The 17,307-nt window shown below is 36.9% G+C and overlaps 1 protein-coding gene across 1 annotated transcript in view; it reads right to left on the reverse strand.

The window, feature by feature from the left end:
* EPYC (epiphycan) overlaps window positions 1-17,307 on the reverse strand; it is a 34,969-nt gene that overhangs the window by 14,761 nt on the left and 2,901 nt on the right. The window lies entirely within an intron of this gene.

Genomic DNA, 17,307 nt, shown 5'->3' on the forward strand with positions numbered 1-17,307 from the left:
CCTGAGTTGACTTTTTAATGTGTTCATTGTATCTCCCTGAAGTTTGTAAACACAATACAGGTAGTCACTCCCGCATAAGACTGTGCACTTAGTCACTGCCACTTTAGCCTATCTTTTTGACATAGTGTCATCAGGGTACATCTGTGAGTTGACTGGCTTGCAGTAAATGGTCTATTTCTACAGTCTCATTTACCTGGCTTTAGAACCACAGATAACTTATGTCATGGTAGACTGTGCTTATGAGTCCACCAAAGAGCCTGTCTACACAAGAGATGGCAAATGCATAGCTCACAGAGCGTGACTTGCATAGAGTGAAGTGTCAGCAGCCGTCAGGCTAGAAAGATATTGAGCCAAGAAGAGCCCTCAGGCCCATCTCAGCCTCTGCACCCTGCAGGGCCTTAGCTCCACATAATCAATCCAGCCCCTCAATATCATCTCATGGAAAAAGGGCTAAAATGAATCCAAGGTGTCTTCGACAACGATTCTGTCCCCTGAAGAAATAAGGACTCTCAGTAGAAAGTTATTCAGTTACATTGCTTATACCTGATTATGTGTACTGAGACTTTAACCAGAAATATTTGTATCATTAGTAATGATATTATAGAAGATTTAAGACTTTTATCTCCAATAATCAGCAGAGTTGTCCATAGAAAAATCTTTCTATAAAAATATTCAGCATCATTTTAAGTGACAATATTATTTGGTTAAAAGTAATTTTAATCAAATCTATTTGTGTTTTAGCAAAAACTCATCAAAATGGTCTATATGCCCGTATTGCTACCATTAAGTCTGCTGAAGTTATGTTCTACTTATTTGTCTTAATTTAGAGTGAAAATATGAAAAAAATAGTGTGTTCAGAAACAGCAATTGCACTTCCTACTGATTGTCTTGTTTGCCTGAATCTCTTAAGAACAGACTACTTGTTGAACATACTGTTTCAGATGGTAACAAACCATTTGGTACCATTAAACATTGTGTTTGAACTAATAAAACTTAAGGTGCTTTTAAAAATATATTTTCCTATTTGTTTTTTATTTCAGCGCTTAATCTTCTGCTAAGTTTCCAAGGAGGAATTCAGTGAAAACACGTGCATGATGAAAAGAATGCTATGAAAGAATTCATGTTACTCAGGTTTGATTCTTACCTTCATGAATGAATGACAAAATCACTGAATTTGTAAATGATAAAAGATTTGCTTGCCTTTGTAATTATTAATCAACCAGACTAAATATCTGTGCCAAGCGTTACACATAAGCTTTAATCAGCTGTCCATTTACCTATCAATATTATTTTCAAAACATCGATCAAAACCATTTTTTTCTCTCTGTCTACTACCATCACCACCATCCAAGTTACTGTCCTCTCTTGTCTGGGATACATCAATGTCTACATACAGGAAGTCGGGATCTCCTCCTGTAGGAAGTCCCTCTGCATTGAGGATAAACTCTTAAAGACAAAACCGATCATGTCAACCCTCCTTAAAATCCTTCAATAGCTTCTTATTGTTCTTAATCACCGCAGAACAATGGCCTTGCTGAAGCACTGTAACTTAATGGTTAAGAGGAAGGATTCAGACTAGATGAGTTTGAATGTAGCCTACGAGTGAGACCTTGGGTAATTTATTTACCTCCTTGAACCTCACTTTCTTTATTCGTAAAATCCTGGTATAAATAGTATAGCTGTCTTAGGATGAAAATACCAATACACACAAAACACTTCAAATAATGCCAGACACATAGTAAGTACCAGGGGAATGTTTGTTATCTTATTAAAATAAATCCAAAACTCTTTAGCTTACAGGGCCCTTTAGTTTCTTACGCTGCTTCTTCACGCATGTAAGAGTTGTTCTGCTTGGAATCCCCTCCATTCCCCATCTTTTCCCCCCAATTTTATTTTCTTTTATAACAGCTTTTTTGAAGGTATAATTGATATACAAAGAAATGTGCATATTTAATATGTACAGTTTGGTGAGTTTGAACCTATGCAAACACATGTGATAGCATCACCACAATCAAGGCAATAGACCTATCCAACGCTGCCCAAAGTTCCCTTGTAATTACCTGCTTATTTAGCCCTCATATCCAGTTCAAGTCTTACTTCTTCATGGAAGCTATTCAGGATCTACCTGGCTTAGAAAAACATATCCAGGGGCTCTGGGTATTGCGTTCTACTTGATGGCACATCGCCCATTACATTTGTGGTTGATTATATTTTTATTAATTGTTGCAATTATTCCCTTCCTACAGATCCTTGCCCCTTTGCAGTATGGCTTTTCAATGCCTACAATCAAGAATGAAAGGTTGATTTCTTTTCCCTTGAATTTTGAATTTTGACTGGGCTTCTGATTTGTTTTAGTCAACAGAATGTATAGATATTGTGTCAAATTTGTTCAAGTCAACAGAATGTATAGATATTGTGTCAATTTTGAGGGTTCTCCAGAAATACGGCATGGTTCTATTTGTTTTCGAGAAACCCTGCTCAGTCATCATAGGAATAAACTGGGGCTAGCCTGTTGGAAGATGAGAGGAACAGAGGAACATGGAATAGAGGAAATCAAAGTAAACTGAGGCCAATCTAATCCAGCCAGTCTTGAACCAACCCAACAACTAGTTGCAGAGACATGAGTGAGCCCAGTGCAAACTATGGGCATAGCATAGCCCAAACTGCTGAGCTACAGAACTGTGAGCTAAATAAATGGTTGTTTTAGGCCACCAAAAATTGGGATTGCTTGTTAGACAGAAAAAGATAAATGATACATTACATAATGTATATGTGAATATTTTATAAGTATCTATCTCCCCTGAGAATCAACACTATATATCTCTTTTTTTTTCACTATTTAGGCTCTCCTTACCCATTTGCCTAGCAATTATTTGGCCTCCTGATAAATACAGTTGAAGCAGTATAGATAAACAATGGCATATTTTTGGTACTTTAAGGGATTGTTTTGGATATCACGGTAACAATATTTTAACATATTAAAAGTACATGAAAGAGGAGGTATGAAGAAGATTAGTTATGGCTCGCATACCTCCATGTCTGCCAAACCTTTGCTGTAGATGCAAACCAATCGTGAAGGGCAAGTAACAGAGGTATGCTCTGACTTCACTTGAGGAAACTCATTTAAATCTGCTGATCCAGGGATATTGGGTAGGTATGTTCTATATATGAGGGAAAGATGGAATTATACACCTAGAATCAGAGCCACTCCACCTCACAGCTCTGAGAGGCACTATTCATTCTATATGAGATTTTGAAGTTGTTTGTTACAGCTGCTAATATGCTAACATAGAACAATATAGACCTTTACAATTTTTGTTTCATTATCCATTTCCTAATTATGCTGATGGTACAATCGCTAATAGTTTTATGGCTGATTTACCTAACACTTATCATTGATATTAGAAAAAATTTAAATGAGTATTTTTTTTCACTCTGTCCTCTGATTTTTCTTTTACAAACAACTGTTCTTTGATCTTGATCATTTGGTGTAGTACTTATTGAAATGTTATACCAACAAATTTCAGTGAATTTACCATCATTTAAATTTATTTATCAATAAATCTCAGTATTTTATTGATTTGATTAAGTCAAGGTTAATGAGTATAATAAATAAATGCACTCAATGCAATGTATTCAATATTTAAGTCAAAAATTCAGTGCAAAAGGAGTAAGAGCTGATGATTGGAAGATTTCATTTAATCATACCCTTCCTAATCTGTCTCTCTTCTGGGACCAGAGCATTTTTCTCTTTGTTCACATGTCTTGTTTCTTACTTCTTTTTATTATTCTCAGAAAATGGCAATATTCCATATTCGGATGTCAGAAAGGTTTTCTACTTCAGTTTCATCCCAATTTATTGAGGACTCCATTCACCATCATCCACTTAGACTCCAGAAACTTAATAGGTTTCCAATATCTTGGTTCTCACAAAATGTATCATCTAGTTCTCATCGAATGTCTCCAAATAATATTGTTAGAGAACTTTGGCAAAAGCTTTAGAAACATTATCTAATAACAGAGTCAGTTCGTGTTCCCTGTCCCCTTACTGCCCTTGTTCCCCGAGTAAGGTTGCCAGGACAACTAATGTAGGCTGGAATCAGTACTCTCCTGAGGACAGGGGTAAGGGGAGAGAATCAATCTCAGTAATTGAAAACAAAGAAGTTGGACCGAACACCAAGATATGTGGAACCTTCTGCACTCTAGTGCTTTATTTTATGATTTAGTAATTTAGCATTTTTTTGTAAGTTTCAATCTTTCCCATCCCAAAACAATTTGTTTCTTTTAACACAGACTTTACTGAGGCACAGACATAATAAGCCATGCCTTTTAATATGTAGAACTCTGCATTAAACTACCATTTTCATTCATGATGATGGTAATGATGATGATGAATATATTAGTTTAGGGTAATTATAGACATTTTGAATAGGAAATATGCATTTACAGAGGCTGTCCTGGGGAAGACCAGCTAATAGTCAAATTGCCTTTGAAAGATATGATTATTACATTAAAATTTTTCTACTGTCTATTATCAGTGTTAAAGCCTTGTTAAAGTTTCCAAATTTAGAAGCCTGATTTTATCTTTTAGGGGCAGACTTACTTTAAGCAAACTCAAAAGACTGTACGAAACCAGAAGGTCAAACTGAATCCTCTTATAGCCAACAATATGTTCTCTGTAGTTGTCTCACCTGGAAATTTGTTGGTGACCAACAGGTGGTTGATGACTACAGAACCAGAGCAAAGGACTCTTGATAAGTCAGCTCTGTAACAGTAAAAGGCAAAGAAAGAGCTGTTTTCTAAGGGTCAAAATCTTTAAATTTATTGACTGTCCTAAGTTTTTGCCCTTATTAGCATCTTGCCAGTAGGAGAAGGCTGTTAAATAGTAAATTCATTGACCTTGGCAATATTCAATTCTCTAATCTTCCTTTTTTCTCTCAGTATCAAAATGTACCAGTCCCTTTCAGTCTCCATTCTTTCTTTATATAGGCTATATAAACTGCATATATAGTTCAATATAGATTCAATATAGTTGTCATAGAAGGATTTTTATCTTAAATGTCCTGGATTTGATTTCTTTCGTATGTATGTCTTTAATTAGAGTTTTGATATCGTAAGTCCATTTATCTCTTTAAAGTCCACATTGACTGTAAGCAGAGACATTGACATGATGTCACTGTGAATATCCTTTAGAGGCCACCTATCTGTATTTCGTATTGGCTGCATTGACATCACAAGCCAATACACTTGTACAACCTGATGGATGACAACAGTCCCAAGGAGTAAGTCTTGAATTGTTTTAATGACCATATGTGTGGACCTTAGCAAACACAGGGTAAGTTTCTCTGTTCCTAGCAAACTAAATACAGGGCTACCTGGGAGTGTCAGAATGGAGAATGTGTGGCATTAGGGAAGAGAGAGCTAAGAAGGACAGTAACAGGTCAGTTCCCATCCTGGGTTAGAAATTTGTATGATGGAAGAACACATCCAGACTAAGATTATCCAACTCAGGAATAGAGAGATATCCAAAAATATTTTGAACAACCTTTCTTTTGATAGATTTATAATTAACTGAGTTGTTTTTTTTTTTCACTCTGTCCCTATGGAAGATGTCACAAGACAAAACTGAAAGGACTATGTTAGAAAAAACACAGAAGTGTGGACCAGAGAGAACAGAGAAGACACTCTTCTAGCATGCAGTAAAGAGACAACATTGAATGCAGATTAAAATGATTTCTTTTTAAAAATAGCAACTGACTCACACTGAGAGAATAGCTGGTGGAAGGCACACACCCAAACTGAATCTCTGATTTCAATTCTCTGGGGTGTGGCTTAGGTGTTAGGACTTTTAAAAGCTCTAGAGGTGATTCAAATATGTGGCCAAACTTGAGAACCAACAAGCTAGAGGGGAAATTTATTCTGCTGAACAGGATGTAGGAGATAGAAATTCTAATTAGGTCCTGGAATTTTGAAATGTTGAGTAAAATCTTAATGAAAATGTGGTAAAAGGATCGATTTTCAAGACTTCCTGGGGGTACAGCCTTCAGAATTGTTAACAGCAGCTTCAGTTCAGGAATCTGCTGAGGTTGATTCTCCAGCTGAAAAAAAGAAACATGGGAAAAGACAAAACCCTCTGGGAGGCAGATTTCTTGAATTCCACAGCAGGAAGCAAGGGCAGAGAAGACACAGACAGCTTCCTGGCTGAGAACCCCTCTGGAGGAACATTCTTGCTCACTGGAGAGTCTCCACCTGACAGAACATACATTGTACACCATCAGGTGCCAGAAACCCAGGGCTTAGCAGGAAAATGGGCATTGAAAGGCTTTGATATGCAGAAGGAAGAAGTTCCGGAAGGCCTGGTGACTGGGCCTGCCACCACTGTGTGTTTCAACACTGTGCTGGAACACAGGTATATCCCACATGCTATTCTGAGAAAGGACACCTTATGTTAGGGGATGTTTCCTAGGTCAGTGCTGCTCAAAGCACAGGTGGGTGTACCCCACTGACCTGGGGTGGGGGCCCCTGGAGAGTTTCTGATTCATTAGGTCTGGGGTGGGACCTGAGAATCTGTGTTTCCGACCAGTTCTCTGTTGAGGAAGATGCTGCCGGTTCAGGAACTACACTTTCAGAACAGCGGCTCTAATGATAATAAAAGGGTGCCATCCTTTTCCTCTTGGTAGGGCATTTTTCCAATTTGTGTTTGAGCTCAAAATTTGCAGACAAGCATAACCATAAGCTGGCTAACATCTGGATGAGGCTAACCCAAGATTCTTCCACCTGAATTTTCTCAGACACCACCAAGTCTCTTCTTGGGTCTCTGCCAACATTGTGGTACTGGTTTTGGGGAATGTACTTTTGCCCAGAGAAATTATTTTAGAGACTCAGGATGAACTTGGTCTTTAAATCTGATGGAGGTTTGGGTCAATGTTGAGATAATATTTTGTGTGTAATTAATGCTTCATTCTCTTTAAATATTAAGGTCATGGGAGACTTGGTAATGAATAGCAAAAATGTATTTGCCTCTGAAGGAATTACCCCGGTATCTCGGAGTCCATTCAGGTTGTAGTTGCTGAAAGCGTCCAGCTTAACTCAGACACTACAAATCCATGTAGCTGAGGTGAAGCAGAAGCAATTAGGGAAGGGGAGTTTTGAACTGTATATTTTGTGGACTTTTAAATCACAAGGCAAGGCATCTTGATTTTGTACTGTTATCCTTTTTGGATTTAAACAAGTTAAAACTTTAATTTGCAAGAGATGTTGATCTGTCATCTTTTATTTTTCCTTAAGAACTTCATAGAAGTAGAGAAGACATATACAAATGTGCATCTAATGTTTATGGAATTGTATAATCTGAGTATATTTCCTAAGCCTTTCTTTTCACTGCAGAACCTTTCATAAGTTGTTACTGATGTGACTTGATACAATTGAAGTAGAACATAGAACTGAGAGTGAAATGTCAAGCTCAGGTACAGGGAGGACTTTGAGATAAATTCACTGATGCTCTTGGATCCATTTCAGAGTTTTTGGGGTGAAAATCTACATTTGGCCAAGGGACACCTAGGAGTGATGGTAGACATGGGAGTTCTCATAAAGGTGGGAGCATGACTGTCCTAAAAATGGGCTGATTTCTCTCTTGAAGGAGGGAGCTGTATTGAGCATAATGATTGAGGGTAATGGCTTAAAGCCCACCACCCTAGAGAATGGGTGCTTCCTCTGCAGCCCCTATACTCACTCCTCCAGGAAGAAGAATGACTAAGCTAACTGGTGAGTGGGAGAAGAACTAGGCCTGGGTGTTTTGTCTTCCCTTTCTGGGGAAACTGCCTGCCTATTGAGAGCATACATTCTGTTTTGTGCCCCCACGTGCCAAGATTTACTGGATTAGTACTGTTCGGAGGACTGTGGTTAACCACCATTGCCCCATTGCCTGACACCGAAGGCATAGTCTATTTCTAGAACTCTATATTAGGATGCCCATCGTTGCTTCATAGCTAAGCCATATAATTCAGCCTAGCCTTTCTCAGTAATAAAGGGGCTGTTTTGAACTCTATTTGTTTGAGTCCCATTTCTGTCTCAACTGGTTCTAAAATTAGGTAGGGCATAGAAGGAACATGTATGGAGTCCTTAGAACCTAACATATATTGCCTGAAAAACATCAATATTACATGTATATGTATATATGTGTGTGTGTGTTATAACATAAAATAATATGCATTTTCATATATGTACATTACTCCTGGCTTCATATTGTGTTTCCAACTTTTATTCTTTTCTTTGGCTCACTTTCTTAATTTCTATTTTTCAGACCATAATGTAACATAACATAATACTAAAAATATACAAGATTTGATATTGTGGAGCATATAACACAATATACTCTATATTATACATTATTTTAAGAGATAAAATTATATATACATTACATTTTATCTATATACATATTTCTGAACATATTTCTATACATATTGTAGTATTTGTTCACATAAGTAGCCTTAAAACTGTTCAGAAAAGATGATGGATTAACACACAAGTAAAGTAATGTATTTCAAATTTGTTGTCAGGTCAGCAACTGGTGACAGATTTGGGGACATAATTTCTCAGTATGTGTGTTTTGTGACTGAAACCATAGAAAACTGTGTCCTAATAGACCTTGTTTATATTTATCTTTTTTCACTTCTTTTATTGGGTTGAAATTGTGTATTTATAAGACAACTGGACTGGGGAGGTACTTAGGGGCTGGGAGGAACTTGGTGGAATTTACCTACCCCAATTACTGGCCCTTCAGCAAAAGTGGATCTAAAGCAAACTCATGCCAATGGACTTAGTCACCATTGCTCAAATCCCACCCCTTCCATGAAGGCTTCCCTGATTACTAGTGCATAAGCTCCAACGGCTGTTGATTGAATGACTGAAATGGTGGTAAAGGTTGGACATTTGCTATATGCCAGGCTCAAAGTTAAATGGTTTATCTTATTTAATCCTCTCAAGGTATCTTATTAAATGGGAAGCTGAAGCCCAGAGGAGTATATGACTGCCCAAGGCCACACAGTTGGTATGGCAGCCCTGGGACTCACACACAGTGAGTCTGATTCCAGAGCCCATGTCACTCAACACTGTGACAAACTGCCTCCTAATGATGAAACAGATGTCTATATGAGCTACACCCAAAGCCAGTGGTTTCTCCCACCATTCTTTGTTCAGTGAGTGTTAATGGTTTAAGTGCTCAAGCAAAGCCAGATTACAGAAAGAGACATCCTCATCTACATATTTGCTTTGATTAGGATCTTCACTGGGCCAGACAATTCCAAACCTGTAAGCCGGGGACCTCAACTGATATGTAAATTATAGGTTTGTCTCTTATTTAAATAAAAGTGTTTGAAATCCAGAATGTTATTTGAATTTTTACTCTAGCATAAACTGAGTTTTTAAAAAAATAAAATGGAATTTTAAATTTATCTTTGTCCAAAACTGTCCTATACAATTTAATAAATAAATAAAATGACTGTTGAAGCTATGCCTATTGTCCCAACTTGTCAGCAGCAGTTGGCTTCCAAAGGTGCTTGAAGGCTCTGAGCTGTTCAGCCTGGGTTACTAAGTCTGTATTCTTATGGGTTTCGCAGACTGGCCTGTAGTTATCTGAAGCACAATGGAATTCTGCTCTAAATGTGAGTCCGCGACTCAAACTGATTTAAGTAATCCATATTAATTATCTAAAAGAATGTGACCATTAACACTGGCAATGCAGGCTGAATATTTTTTTCTATTTTATCTTGAAAATGGATGAGGAAGAAATGTATTTGGCAAAGATTGAGCAGTCTCCAAATTTCCCACAAAGCAGCTTTCTGTGAAGAAGGATCATCTTACCTCTCACTCCCTTAAATACTTTGATAGCTAAAAGAGATGCTTAGATAGTGTGTTAATTGTAATCACTTGAAAATTCTCATTGTTCTGACTTCTAATAATCAAATTACTTAATTTCAGAGAAAATAAACCTCAGTATTGGAAACAGCTAAAAGAATTAGAGATTAAAGAGAAGAAGCAGAAAAATAATGGAGGTTTTTAATGCCAGAGTCTTTCTGGTTTGACATTAAAAGAATCTGGTTTAAATTTTACCCTGGAACTTACCAGCTAAATAACCTTGGGCAAAATTCTGATCCCTACTTGTTCTCAATAATAATAATAATAGAATAACATCTTATTTCAAGGGATAGTTAGGAGAATTAAATTATGTTTGTGGTCTCATAAATAGCATATAGTATAAATACAAACAAGTCACTGGCAGAGGTTATCAGTGTTTTTTTGTTTCCTGATGAGCCTATATGATTCTATATTTTGTTGCTTCATTTTTTTAAGGTTTTCAAATAGCTTAAAATGGGACTCAAACGGTTTAACACTTTTTTAAAAGCCGATGGAAAGTCAATCAGGCAAGCATATTAAAAGCTCATCAGCAAAATTATTCCTCCCTTCCACCAGAGCATCTTCAGTCACGAGGGAAGGAAGGTGAAGAGGAAGGTTAGCTTTTATTTTTTTTTGCCGTATCCTCAAAGGAATATTAAATTCAGGCTCAGTTTGAGTTAATTCTTTCAATAAGAGTTCTACATGTAAACTGTGGGCTTGAACTTTAAAATACATTGTATCAATTGGCCAAAGTGAGACATCATTCCAAATATAAAGATAATGCCTTTTGTCAACAGAGGAAATAACTAGTAGACATGTTACTAATTAACTGGTTTTCATTCAGAAAATACAGAGATGGTTTTGAGAAAAGATAACCACCGGCATGAACAAAGTTGTATACCAATATATTATATTTAGGTAAACTAACTAGACATTCTTTTTGTGTGTCATTATGTAAATTGGACACTGATCTATAAGTAGTCCAAAATTTATTTTGTTGGGGCTGAATTTGTTCTCCTAGGCTCTTGTCCCCATTGCAATAAAGAATTGAAGGACTGAGACACAGTAGTGAAGTAGAATGGAAGTTTTATTCAAATATACTCCAAAGGAAGAGCGGGCTAGAGTCAAGGGAGATAAAGGCATGTTTATTTGAATAAAGCAGAGAGGAAGGGGAAGCTCATTGAACTGCTTAGCATAGAGCATAATCTCTTGTCAACTCTTAAAGCCAGTGTCATTCTTAAAGCCAGTGGCATCTACTGTCTGCTTTAATCTGCATGGCATGTGAACTAAGAACCTATTACCCCAGGATTTGGGGGAGCCACAGAGCAGTGGATAGAGTGAGATTATGTCCTGAGAACCACCCAAAGGCAAAGAAAGGAGATTTTCAGGCAGGCTACTAAGGAGCATGATTGTATAGGCACACTTCTGTCCCCGTCATCCAGGCGACAGGAACTTGCAAGCCCAAATCAGAGCTCTCAGTAGCCCCTCTCTACTTACCTGGAGTAGGACAGAGGGAATGACACACCAGAAGAAAGGGGAATGCAGGCAACTTTGAGGGGAGGTGTATCCAAAAGCTGAGATTTTTTCTTTTAAGGAGTTTTAAGAATGGGATAAAGGTAAAGGGTTGGGGGATGTAGACTTGTCAGGAGGTCTCACGATGTCTATCTTCAGTGAGAGACAGTATGTCATTATCTATAGTCAGTCCTCTAGGTAATTCTGTAGCACAAACTTTTTGTTCCTCTTCAGGATAGTGGCTACTCCTAAGTACTGGAAACACATCACTTAAGACTGCTTGCCCTGCCTTAAGGTAAGTTGTTGGCCGATTACTGAAGAATATGTTAGGAATCTAACCCCCCAACTCTCTGCTCTTAGCCTCAAGATAAATCCTTGTTTCCCCTATGCTATTCACATCTCAGCAATTTTAGGAAAATTAACCATAGTGCTTGTCCCCATAGGTCTCTGACCTATCTCACTTGCATTAGCTAGGGCAAGTCTCAAGGTCAGCCCAGATTTAGAGCATGTGGCTTGAGCTCACTTTGCAAAGGGCAGTGACACTGTTGAGTCTTTTCTGGCTCTCTGGTTTTATCAGGTTGACTCTTTGAGTCCCATTTAAAGGGCTTTACTGGCCGTATTCTCCCTCCACCCACTCACATTTATTTTTCTGCCTAACAATTTGATTCTTCTTAAGCAGTTACTGGTGTTACAGGGTCTCAACATATATTCTAAACTTATTTTATGTGGCACCATTTTATTAAGATGACAAGTGAAAAGAAACCTTTCCTCGATTGTTACTTCATAAAACTGTCTTCATCGAGTTTTCCCTCTCTCCTACAACTCTACTAAATTTAATTTTCCTTCCTTTGACGAAATTTATAGTTCCTTAATCTCAAAAAGCTATTTTTAACTTGAATTAATTTGTTTTAATGGCAGTTTTCTTTGTAAGGATGAGGAAGTAATCTAGCTATTTGTTCTCTCTATGAAAGAGAAAAATTAGCCTCAATTTTAAAATCAATGGAGAGTAGTAGCAAGGAAAGACTGCCTCTTTCAAGAGACTTTCTGTTGGTCAGTCATTATTGATATTCCTTTATGAGCTGTTATTGCATTTACTTACAAATATATAGCCCATCTCAATCCAGAAAGTATATGAGGCAGTATTAAAAGCCTGTATGGTAATACTTCAGATAATCTAATGAGTAGATTAGAGACAGGGGAATAAAAGTGAGGGAAATAATCTCAAACAAGGGAAGAATGAGGTAAAAAATTAGGCTCCAGGTTTCTGAGCAAAACGACAAGCACAATTAGTTACAAGATGTAAAGCCAAGAAAACAAACAAATTCTTTAAATTTTGCAACCCATTCTGACACTGAGGCCTGAGAGAAGGTTCTTCCCCACATTCTTGTGAAGGGAATCATACAGTGTCATGCAAATATCCTCAACACCACCCTCCAGGAAAACTGTGAAATGCCCCACAGGGCTCTGTAGGTTAACATTCTTGGTATCTGTGCAGATACAGTGACACTGCAAATGCAATTAAGTGAAAGTAATTATGTAAGATGAAAGTAAGGTAGTATAGATGAGAGGTCTGTCTGGATAGAGCCAAAGAAATTTTACTGGAGGAATGGAAATCCATAACCCTTGGCAGGTCCCCTATAAATATTAATACAGCCACTGAGCTTTTTACTAGGCAAAATAAATCACTCATGGACAGGGCCAGCGTTTTTCTGAGACCTATGACAAATGGTTAGTCAATATTTCAAAAAGTATACTATGAAAATAGAAACACCAAATACCTACCTTGGTCAAACATATATCAATTTAAAACACTCACAGAATACTAAATGTTGAACTATGTAGTTTTTTGATGAACCTTTGAAGGCAAAGAGCAAAACTATTTCCTGGATCTTAGACCACCAAACATGATATATACATACATATATAAATATATTTATGCTATTGCTCATAACTTGGATATAAGTTGGAGAATGGGTATCCACAATTATTCTTTGAAGTGGTTACTCATAAATTCTTCTTTCTTATAGTAATTAGGTAACAGTCTACTGTCTATAAAGGTTTTAGACATTATTGTACCCATAGAAGAATAATTTTCTTTCTCTTTTAGGGGTGTTGGAGTCCCTGGCATTCAGTTCAACTAAAACCAATACCAAATTAAAAGGACAATTTGGAAAATGGCAGAAAATGGAGGGAGGATAAAGTAATCTTTTATTAATCTGCTGGAAATTATTTTCTGATAGGAGACTATAACATCACCACAATTCTATACTATTAATAAGTATGTAATCTTAGTCAAGTTACTTAACTGCTCCTTGTCTCAATATCCTCACCTATTCAATATGAAGGACAATAAGTACTTTATAGTTTTGTTGTGCGAAATCAATGAGATAATGCATGTGACAGGCCTAGAACAGTACCTAGAACATAATAAGTGCTCAATCAGGGTTACCTATTATTCATCAGGAAGCAAAAGGTTTGTATTTTAGTTTTACCACTTATAACCAATTCCTATTCATACCATTAAAGTAAAATAAAGTAAAAAACTGCAACAATTTTATGTTCCACCAACAAATTTATACACTAGGTGATACAGAGCATTATGCTGGAATTGCTAGCTCTAAAATCTCCTAACACAGGATCCAGCAGATCCTGGATATTCTAGATCATCAGTCTGTATTACTATTACTGCATATAACTTTCATAAAGGAAATAACTTTCATGACCCTTCTCTAAGCACTAAGGAGGTAATGAACATACTACCTACTGTTAGATAGCAATAAAGCTGTACTGAGATTCTAACCCTCTGGATCCAGGGGTTTGGCTCATTGACTAGATAAATCACTGGACTCACAAATGCAAGCTTTGTGGCAATATAATTCAAATGTGGTTTTCAGACAAAAGTTTAAATTATTACATGTTGTATTAGCTTTCTATGGCTGCATAGCAAATTGCCATAAATTTAGCAGCTTAAAACTCTACTGTTTTTTAACTCACAGTGAGTCAGAAGTCCAGGTATGGCTGGATTGGATTCTCTGTTGAGTGTCTCACAAGGCCAAAATCAAGGTTACAGCCAGGGTTGTTTTCTCATAAAGAGCTCAGGGTTTCTTGTATCTGCATAACTAAGGTCTCCATATGCTTGCTGACTGTCAGCTTCTCTCAGCATCTACAACTCCCTGTATTCTTTGCTACATGGACCCATCCAACCTTCAAGCCAGCAACAGATGATTTCTCTTGCACTGAATTTCTTTCATGCTTCAAATTTTGTCCCTGATTTCAAGACACTGATGTAAAGGGCTCAGAGTTTAAGCAGGCTAACGGAGATAATCTTTGATCCCTGATCTCAAAACACTAACTTTAAAGGGTTCGTGAGTTTAGGTCAGATTGGCCAAGATGGTCTCCCTTTTTACATTTCAACTGTGCCATATAACATAATTTATATATGCAGGGATAGCTCAATATATTCGTGATGTTAAGAATTATAGAGAGCAAGGACACACTAGGGGATAGGCCACTTAGGGGACACACTAGAATTCTCCCTATAACATATATCAAAATCTTTAAGGATTAATCATTCAAAGTCTAGACCAAAATGCCTACTACATTGGCCTAAGATGCCAAGCCTCAGGATTTATAAGAAAGAAACTGGCATATATTTCAGAAACATTGCTCAGTTATCCCATAGATTTATAATTTTAGAATATAAGTTTGCCTTTTCTACAAATAAGTAAATTCTAGGCTAAAACAAGCAGAACCTTACTCTTGGGATCAAGGATAAAAACCTGAAGAATCTGATCCCACTATTCTCCATGTACTTCACTTACCATGAATTTTTTCATTAACTGTACCTTATATGGGTGTGTTACCAATGTTCACTCAAAAAAGTGTCATGTAAAACCAAGAACGTGTTGAACTACCCTTAATTTATAAAGATGAGACAAATAAGCTTACCAGAAGTTGCCAAATTCTGAACTTCCAAGACTGCATTCAAGAAATTCATATTGTAAGGAACTATATTCTAGAATCCATCCATACAACCAGGTCTACTGGCCTCATTTCGTATCTTCCCATAGGGAGTTATATATTGTTCTTTGTTTGTAAACCCATTTAATTACTAATTTGCTAGGATCTGAGCTAAAGCTCTTCTGAATTTTGTTCCTCACATCTTATTTATTCTGTCATATTGTTTCCATTTTTTGGAAATTATTTTCATAGGTGGTGGGTGAGTGGGTTGGTTGATTAATTTTTGCTACTGAATTAATTTTGTAACTTAAAAAAGTGATGTACAGTTTATGTTTTTGAATATGTTTTATACATTATAGCACATGTATATCTCTCTTTAAACCAATTTGATATTAGATCAGGAATGACATATACTTCAGTCAGCCACAAGGGATTATTAACAACAGCTCATGTGAAAAATAGGGATGTTTACATGAGGAAAAGGTTGGGGTGTGTTGGGGTGTGTAAGGAAACAATGTTACATATTTAGGACCCTGCAGGAAGGTTGCTATTCCAGAATAAGCAAGTACTGAGGGAAGGTTGTATACTAAATCATCTATCTATCTATCTCCTATTAGCCTTACTTTCTTATTGGCAAGAACAGCTTCAGAATCTCATGAGAAGGTCTAGCTCTTTCAGAGCAGCAAAAAGGAATCCTGACAGCATGAGTAGCTAAAGGAGGTCTACAGGTAAAACCCACCTCCTTCACAATTTTGTCTAGGGCAGCATTGTTTTCACATGGTATGCTTTTATTTTGCATTTGATCTTGTGAAAGGAATAAGCTATCCCTTGAAGACACTCCCCAGCCCAGCTCAAAATAGAGGATTGACTATGGTACTCACCAAACCTCTTTGATCCTACTAAATATTTTTGGAGGAATGACAAAGAAGTTTAAACTAAAATATTTCATTAAATAAATAATTGCAGATATACACTGAGCTTTTAAAAATATTTATGCAAGATGGCAAATAGGAGCAGGCCAGATGAGTGAAGCACTGACAACATATACTCTCTATTGATGCATTAGGCTGGAGCTGGAGACCACATACAGAGCGACTGGGGTCAATGAACATAAATTCTTAACAGAAAATACTCTTAAAATAAGAGAAGCCACACAGTGAAATGAATCAAACAGCAAATATTAATAAAGACTTTGAAAATAGAGTCATGACCAAAAGTGCAGAAATATAGTGATCTGCTGCCAAGACTGAAACTTTACTAAAAGGAGGGAAAGAGAGAAAGAGGGACAGAGAGGAATTGGTGGGGGGAGGGGAGGGCAAAAGGGAGAAAGGCAGGGAGAGGCAAATTCAACAGGGGAGAAGATGTGTGAACACAATCATGTGAAAATCTGATTCTTGTATTTGATATGGCAACATAAACAAAAATGAGAAAGTTTGCCATCTTAATAAAGATATATCTGAGTTCCATGCAATTTAAACATACCTTTTTGTGTAAACATTCCATTGACCTACTTATCAAAAGTAGCTATTTTAAGAAGATTTACACTTGACCGACTGCCGAAATTATGCTATGATCCTGTAAAGGTGATGTAATTTCCCTTTTGGTTGATTCATACTTAATTGGTTTTCGTCAATGTTGTACACTAATTACAATCCAGCATTTCAAGCTCTGTTTGTTTTCTGATTCAGAAAAATTAGTCTGTATCCTTTAGCTGTGTGAAAAAGCCTAGCATTTAATTAGGAACATGTCGTTTCAGATTTATGTAATGGCCTGTAACTTTGCCAATGCCTACATTACCGCTGAGAGATAATTATGTATACTCGCTCTTGGAATGCGTGGTATTCCAAACCATTGTCCTTTCTCTGCATCTTTATTATTTTCTTCTAATTTACCTTAATCTCACACCTTTTTCCTTTACCCTTTATCTTCAGCTTATCATTG

Source organism: Manis javanica, chromosome 10 (genome assembly GCF_040802235.1).
Source record: "Manis javanica isolate MJ-LG chromosome 10, MJ_LKY, whole genome shotgun sequence".
NCBI classification, from domain to species: domain Eukaryota; kingdom Metazoa; phylum Chordata; class Mammalia; order Pholidota; family Manidae; genus Manis; species Manis javanica.